This window comes from Capricornis sumatraensis, chromosome 4 (genome assembly GCF_032405125.1).
Source record: "Capricornis sumatraensis isolate serow.1 chromosome 4, serow.2, whole genome shotgun sequence".
NCBI classification, from domain to species: domain Eukaryota; kingdom Metazoa; phylum Chordata; class Mammalia; order Artiodactyla; family Bovidae; genus Capricornis; species Capricornis sumatraensis.
In genome coordinates this window covers 116603364-116611748 of record NC_091072.1, presented here as the reverse complement: position 1 = coordinate 116611748, position 8385 = coordinate 116603364, and positions in this window count along the sequence as shown.

The following is an 8385-nucleotide window of genomic DNA, read 5'->3' as shown; positions in this document are numbered from 1 at the left end:
TGCTGCTGCTGCTGCTAAGTCACTTCAGTCGTGTCCGACTCTGTGCGACCCCATAGATGGCAGCCCACCAGGCTCCCCCATCCCTGGGATTCTCCAGGCAAGAACACTGGAGTGGGTTGCCATTTCCTTCTCCAATGCATGAACGTGAAAAGTGAAAGGGAAGTCGCTCAGTCATATCTGACTCTTAGCGACCCCATGGACTGCAGCCTACCAGGCTCCTCCATCCATAGGATTTTCCAGGCAAGAGTACTGGAGTGGGGTGCCATTGCCTTCTCCAAGAGATCTTCTACTGACCCATTTTATAGATGAGGCACCTCTCTGGGCTGTACCTCTTTCACCTTCTGGGGATAATATATAAATAATAGTGTTATCCACCTTATAGGGTTACTAGAGGATAAAAGGAAGACGCCAGACAGAAAATAGTTTTGGACACTCTAGAGGTCTCAGCAATAGAGACTTTATCCAGATTTGTTAGTTCTTTGCTTTGTTTTTACTTCGTGTTGTTAGTTTTGACAATGAGGCCCAGGGAGGTTATGCATCTTCATGCAAACACTCATTTCACAATTTGGCACGTTTGCTTTAACATCTCACCCATCTCTCATCTCAGCTCGTTGTTAGCGTAATGCCAAATTAGCCTAAGTGGGCCGGTCATCTTTTCATAAAGATTGAGTTAGAGTCCTAATCATTTTTCCGAAGTGATCACCTTTAATCAAGAGAGACAGGACCTCTGTGTGCATGAGTCCTCGCTCAGTCCTGCATTGATTGGTAAAAGTGTTCATGGCACCAAGTCTATAATTAATTATGTAGCCCTCATAGGTCAGCTTTTCCACTATCCCCAATTTTATTACAGAGGCATCTAACGTGAGGGAGGAAGGCACAGGGGAAGAGTCTAAAAGGCCCTTCAAAACAGTTACAGTCCTGAGAGGACTCTGGGAGCCATAGCTGCAGAAGCAGATCAGGTCAAGAGGAGGTGAGGATTTCAGAAGCGTACATGCATGCTAAGTTGCTTCAGTCGTGTTCAACTCTTTGCAACCCTATGGACTGTAGCCCACCAGGCTCCTCTGTCCTTGGAATTTTCCAACTAAGGATTCTAGAGTGGGTTGCCATGCCCTCCTCGAGGGGATCTTTCTCCACCCAGGGATCGAGCCCGTGTCTCTTATGTCTACAGCACTGACAGGCAGGTTCTTTATCACTAGCGCCATCTGGGAAGTCTGATAGTTCAGAAAGCTGGGCCCCTGAGCAGAAAGAGTATGGCTTTGAAGTTTGGAGTTCTGGGTTCAGGTCACCTGTCTGTCTCTAAGTGGCTGCCTGAACGCTGACAATAGAAGGAAACTGGCATCACTGAATGCTTATTCTGCCAGACTGCTCATGAATTTTATTTCACACTTCTTTAAAATCACCATGAGAGAGACATTATTTCCCCTCTCCCCAATCTACAAAGAGTAAAAATTAAGCTCAGACCAACAAAAACTGACCCAAGGGCACACAGTGAGTAGATTACAAATATGGGATCCAAACTCTAGAGACAGTCTTGTTGCCCAGCATCCTTCTGTCTCCAAGATACCAAGCTTCTAAACTGCAAGATGAAGGATACCTCTACATCACAAACTGTTGCTCACCAACCAAGCAGAAGCACTGTGCTATTTCATCCATCACATTGCCTCTGACTCCAGCCAGGCACTATTATCTCTTTGTCCTTTAGATGCCAAGGTTATGGTCATTTAGAGGAATCTTCTCCATTACCTCTGCCTTAAATATACTAGTCTTTAAAAAGCATTTTGCTTGTGCCTATAGTGGATATAAATTATTAAGTCTTCCCAGAATTTCTCCCTTCCAACAGGAATAGAAATTTCTTTTCCTGGAGCTTCTCTTCCAGCAATTCTAGCCGTGGTGTTCAAGTGGCTACCACTCTCTTCTTACAAACCCTATCTTCCTGATTACATCGAGTTCAAATCAGTCTATCATAATACCACATCTCCCAGCCTTTCTCCACTTATGCTTGATGGGTCTAGATATGAAACAAGCAAAGGAAAGACTCTGAAAGTGGAAGCAGCAGGATTAAAAATGGGTGGCCCATGGAACTCATGGGTGGCCATATCCCATGCCAAGCGGAGAAAGCAGTGTGTGTTGGAACCGATTGAAACAGAGGATTAAGACCAAGGCAAAGGGTGCCCTGTTATTGTTATGGCTCAGTTGCTAAGTCGTGTCCAACTCTTTTCGACCACATGGACTGTAGCCTGCCAGGATCCTCTGCCCATGGGATTTCCCAGGCAAGAATACTAGAGTAGGTTGCCATTTCCTTCTCCAGGGGATCTTCCTGACCCAGGGAACCTGCATCTCCTGTAAAGAACCCTGGCAGGATTCTTTACAACTGAGCCACCTGGGAAGCCCAAAGGGCATCAGCTCAGTTCAGTAGCTCAGTTGTGTCCAACTCTTTGTGACCCCATGGACTGCAGCACACCAGGCTTCCCTGTCCATCAGCAACTCCTGGAGCCTACTCAAACTCTTGTCCATCAAGTCAGTGATGCCTTCCAACCATCTCATCCTCTGTTATCCCCTTCTCCTCCTGCCTTCAATCTTTCCCAGCACCAGGGTCTTTTCCAATGAGTCAGTTCTTCACATCCAGTGGCTAAAGTATTGGAGTTTCAGCTACAGCATCAAGGGCATCACGTGGTGTTCAAATCCTCCAGGTCCTGTTTAGCTGCATCTGTACAATGCCTGCCACATTGTAGTTCAGCTAATACCAGGATACCTTTACAACAACTTCTAGTTTTTGCCTTCTTAAGTTGAGTATACCGATAACAAAAATATCCTAATTTAATATCTATTCACTCCTGTTTTAGAGAAAGAGAAGGAAAGTCAATCCTCATTCAGATTCTTAGTCACAAATTTTTCTACTTGCTGAAATTACTTATAAAACCAAATTATTGCTCATGGTACTTTTGTAGTTACCTGTAGATGTGTAGGGATACAAAAACATTTGTTTCTGACATGCATGTTTTCAGATGAGGTTGAATGAGGCATTGGGCTGCTTTCTCGTTTCATGTCATACTGTAAACAAATGTCCTTTTCACAGTTATTTAGTGCTACTTTTTTTTGGTGATGCTATCCAACCATCTCATCCCCTGAGCCCTCTATTTCTCCTGCCCTCAGTCTTTCCCAGAATCAGGGTGTTTTCCAATGAGTCAGCTGTTCACATCAAATGACCAAAGTATTGGAGCTTCAGCTTCAGCATGAGTTCTTCCAGTGAATATTCAGGGTCGATTTCCTTTAGGATGGACTGGTTGTATTTTCTTGCTCTTCAAGGGACTCTCAAGAGTTTTTGCCAGCACTGCACTTCAAAAGCATCAGTTTTTTGGCTCTCAGCCTTCTTAATGGTCCAACTCTCACATCCATACATGACTACTCAAAAAACAATAGCTTTGACTATACAAACCTTTGTTAGTGAATTCATGTTTCTTCTTTAGTATACGTTATCTAGGTTTGTCATAGCTTTTCTTCCGAGGAACAAGTGTCTTTTAATTTCACGGCTGCAGTCACTATCCACAATGATTTTGGAGCCCAAGAAACTAAAATTGGCCACTGTCTACATTTTTCCATGATCAATTTGCCTTGACTGGATGTTGAATTTTAAATCAGCTTTTTCACTTTCCTCTTTCACCTTCAAGAGGCTCTTTAGTTCCTCTTCACTTTCTGACATTAGGGAGGTATCATCTGCATATCTGAGGTTGTTGATATTTATCACAGCATCTTGATTCCAGTTTGTGATTCATCAAGCTCAGCATTTTGCATGGTGTACACTGCATTTAAGTTAAATAAGCAGGGTGATAATATGCAGCCAATTTTAATTATTCATACACACATATATATGTCTATAAAGAGAATATCACATATATATGTATATAAAGAAAACATAACTACCATATGTGTGTGTGTGTGTGTGTGTGTGTGTGTGTGTGTGTGTGCGTATCTTCCCTGGTGACTCAGTGATAAAGAACCCACCTGCAAAGCAGGAAATGTGGGTTTGATCCCTGGGTGGGGAAAAGCCCCTGGAGAAGGACATGGCAAACCACTCGAGTATTCTTGCCTGGGAAATCCCATGGGCAGAGGAGCCTGGTGGGCTACAGTCCATGGGGTTGCAAAGAGTTGGACATGAATGAGCAACTAACAGTTTCACACACACACACACACACACACACACACACACGTATCCATATATGTGTGTGTGCGAGAGAGAGAAAGAGGGAGAGAGAGTGAGAGAGATTTATTAGAAGTATTTTCCAAAAATCCTCTGATGGGACAATTTTACACATATTCTTAAACCCTTTCTTCACCACTACCCTACTTTCCTCTTATTATTGAGGAAATAAATACCTACTGAATGAAATGATGTTTTCCTCACCTATCTAATCAGATGCAGATTATCAAGCACCTACTGTATCACCATAGACCGTATATTATGACTAATCTGCACAGAAATCCTGCAGAAGCAATCATAGCCACTCCCAGTGAAAGGAGAGCAGCTTATCCTAGGTTTGCCCCTTGTCAGGGGTGTTGGAGAGTAACTTCAAGAGGAAGTAGAAACATGAACTTGGGTAGTCTAACACCTGAGTTCGATTTTTAGCACACATTAGCCCTGAGACTTTGGCCAGTCACTTAATATTTGTCCCATAAAATGTTCTTCTCGCCATGAGAAGGTGCTCTAGAGAAACCCTTGACCAACAACCCTCTGAGATGTGTGATGGGCAAATGTCCCTGCAATCACACGGAGGAAGGGGTTCTAGAGAATAATACACTCTCAACACCTCCCCTGATAGTGACTCATATGACAGGTAAGATGAGAGTTCGCATAAGACAACACAGAGAAAGCTTTAGCCCACAGCTTCATTCTGAAACCACCAGAAATAACCTGCCAGAGTCAAAGCTAAAGATGCCAGCAGGGATGAAAGGAGGTTGAGTAATTAAAAGCCCCAGTGAGGATTCTGTAATAAGGGGAAAGGTGAATTGTGGCATGGTGGGCAGAAGCTATCCTGGAGCTATTTGCAAATTAGGAGAACAAAAAGACAAATCCCTGAGGAACCTTTAGTGATCTGGGGAGCCAGGTCTCTATGGCCGAGCCTCCTGTGCATGCTTGGAAGCTGCTGACTAGCTAAATTTGTTGCATAAAAGAAAAGAACTGCTTACACATGGCCTAAACACTTTTTAGTTGGCAAAGCACTTTCCCTATGGTGTCTCACATTTGATTCTCACAAATACTCTAGAAAGTAGGCACTTTTACAATAAGGAAATAGAGACACAAAAGTTAGGTGAAATGCATGAGGTTACATTGGCAGTGTGGGGCACAGCTGGGGCCAGAACTCAGGTCATCTGATCCCAAACCCAGCACTCTTTCTGCCCACCATCACTGTGTCCACTAGACATAGGGACCCTAGGGACATTAGCAGTATGTTCTGGACTCCTTCATAGAAGACAGCAGTGATAAACCTAATTTCCTACACAGAAACCAAGGAAATGTGGTATCTACAAAGGAACAAACACCAGGTTGGACCCAAACATCTTCTCATGGAAAAGGGGAAAGTGTTTTAAAATATTCCCCAGGTGATTCCAATGTGCAAACAGGGATGAGAACCACTGGACTAGGATAGTGTTTTTCAAATTTGATATGCATCAAAATCACCTGTATGATTTATTAAAACACCTATTACTGGGCCTTTATGTGCCAAGTTTCTGATTCATTCGGGGGGTCATTCATTTTCACTTTTAATAAGTTGTCAGGCGGTTCTAATTGATACAGCTGGTCCAGGGACCACACTCTGAGAACCACTGGGTTACAGCGTGACAGCCTCAGGTGTGCCTCTCTCCCCTCTTCAGTCCTACCGGTTTGCAGAGAGATTTCTTTCTAGGCAGCTTCCCTGCCTCAGTGGTAAATTGCATGGGAGAGACTCTTACTCCATCAGAGTGAGACGTGCAATTTTTTAAGGGAAACCAAATAAATCTCAGACTGAAGCTGTATTTCCCAATCCAGCTGTGCTTGAAATGAAGCTAACGTTTCTGATTCCTTGTACAATTTTCAACTGATTCCACACCCAGAAGATGAAGACAAAGTTATAGTTCATTGGTACTCTTCAAGCTCCAATAATAGAGAATATAATTTCCAGAACTTTGAGCCTGATGCTAGGTGGGATGAAACTCTGGGGGGCCTTGGGTGAGGGTGAATATATTTTGCATGTGCGACCAAGAAGGTTGCCATGATAGATGGAATCATTAGCCCAGATGCTTCATTCCCCCACTGTGGTGTTATGTATCCACAAGCATGCCATGTCATTGATGGTGTTTCCCTATCTGTGCTTTGACTTGACTTTGCTCAATGGGATTTTAGCAAATGTGACATTGACAAGACTTAAAATACGCCTTCCTATTTGGATTTTCCCTCTTGTGCTTCTGAACCATATCACTGTACGAAGAATGTGTCTAAAGAAGCCATGTTCCTCTGACCTCTGCTCCCCTAAAGATATATGGAACAGAGTTAATCTGACCAACACTCAGAACTGAAGCTCCAAGCAGAGTCATCTGTGAACACCTGAGTGAGAAATATCTGCTTATTACTAAATGTCATTTCATTTTACAGTGAATTTATGCAGCACTATTATAATGATGATTGACCAATATAAGAGGGATGATAGAAATTTCAGAATGAGATTAAATAAGAAAAAGAGGAATGAAAATATCTGGAGAAATTATGTGTATCAGTCAGAGTTGTCTATTAAAAAGAGACAGTGGCATACATATATACTAAGGGATTGGCTTATATGATGTGGGAGGCTGACAGGTCCCAAGATCTGCAAGCTGGGGACCCAGGAGAGTTGGTGGTGTAGCTCTAGCCTGAAGGTCAGCAGACCTAAGACTCAAAAGAGTCAATGTTTCTGCTAAAGTCTGAAGGCAAATAAAGAAAAAAAAAATATCCCAGCTCAAAGGCAGTCAGGCAGGAGGAGACTCCTTTTATTTAAGAAAGACTCCACCTTTCTGTTCCATTCAGGCCTTCAAATGATTGGATGAGGCCCACCTACATTAGGCAATCTATTTTATTCACTTTATTACATGGCTCAGTAAAGTTGACATATAACATTTACCATTACTATCTTCAAGAATGTTCCCAAAGTACAGAAAGAATAAGACTGCATATTCAAAACCTCATGTGATACCAAGCAAGATAGAAAAAAGAAGCCCTCAACTCAACATACATAGTGAAGCTGAGCACAAAAGGACAAAGAGAAAAATATAGGTGCTTATGAGAAAAACGTCTTTTTATAGAGACCACACAAGTCAATCTTCAAGGAAATCAACCCTGAATATTCATTGGAAGGACTGGTGCTGAACCTGAAGCTCCAATACTTTGGCTACCTGAAGGGAAGAGCTGATTCACTGGAAAAGTCCCTGATGCTGGGAAAGATTGAGGGCAGAAGGAGAAGAGGGTGTCAGAGGATGAGATGGCTGGATGGCATCATTGATGCAATGGATATGAACTTGGACAAACTTTGGGAGATGGTGAGAAACAGGGAGGCCCGGTGTGCTGCAGTCCGTGGGGTCACAAAGAGTTGTACATGACTGGGAGACTGAACAAAAACTTGAGAAAAATGGAAGGCCAAGTAAAGAGAGATTATAGTTGGATTGGGGAGTTTGGGATTGACATAAATGCATTACTAAATTTAAAACAGATAACCAACAAGAACCTGCTATATAGAACAGGGAACTCTGTTCAATGTTGTATAATAACCTAAAAAAATTTTTTTAATGTTTAGGGAATATTATTTTTAAGGAAAAATATTTAAAATAATAGATATGTGTATATATACAACTAGATCACTTGGCTGTACACCTGAAACTAACACAACATTGTTAATCAATTATTCTTCAATATAAAACAAAAGTTAAAAAAATAAAGATCTTATTTAAGAGAAAAAAAGCAATATTGCACAGTCAAATTCAGCTGGACCGATGGCTAGCAACATATCATTAGTCAAGTGACTTAACTTCACTGTGCCTCATTTCCTTATCTATAAAAAGGCTAATAATGATAATACGCACATTTATGAAGTCTTTATGAATACTAAGTGGACTACTACACAGCAAGTACCTAAAATAAGACGTGGCACATCAAGAGTGATATTTAAGTGTTTACTTCTGTTATTTACCTAAAACTTGTAAAAAGCACCAGATGTTACAATATGAAGTAACATTTTAAAGTGTTGTATGATGGGGATTTTGGATTTATACTTTATGCTTTGCTAAACAAAGTTAAAATTAATATAAAATATATTCTTGGATGTTTAAGTCCTCATAATGTTTACATTTAAAAAGACCTTTGTGAAAATGTTCATGAAGAAG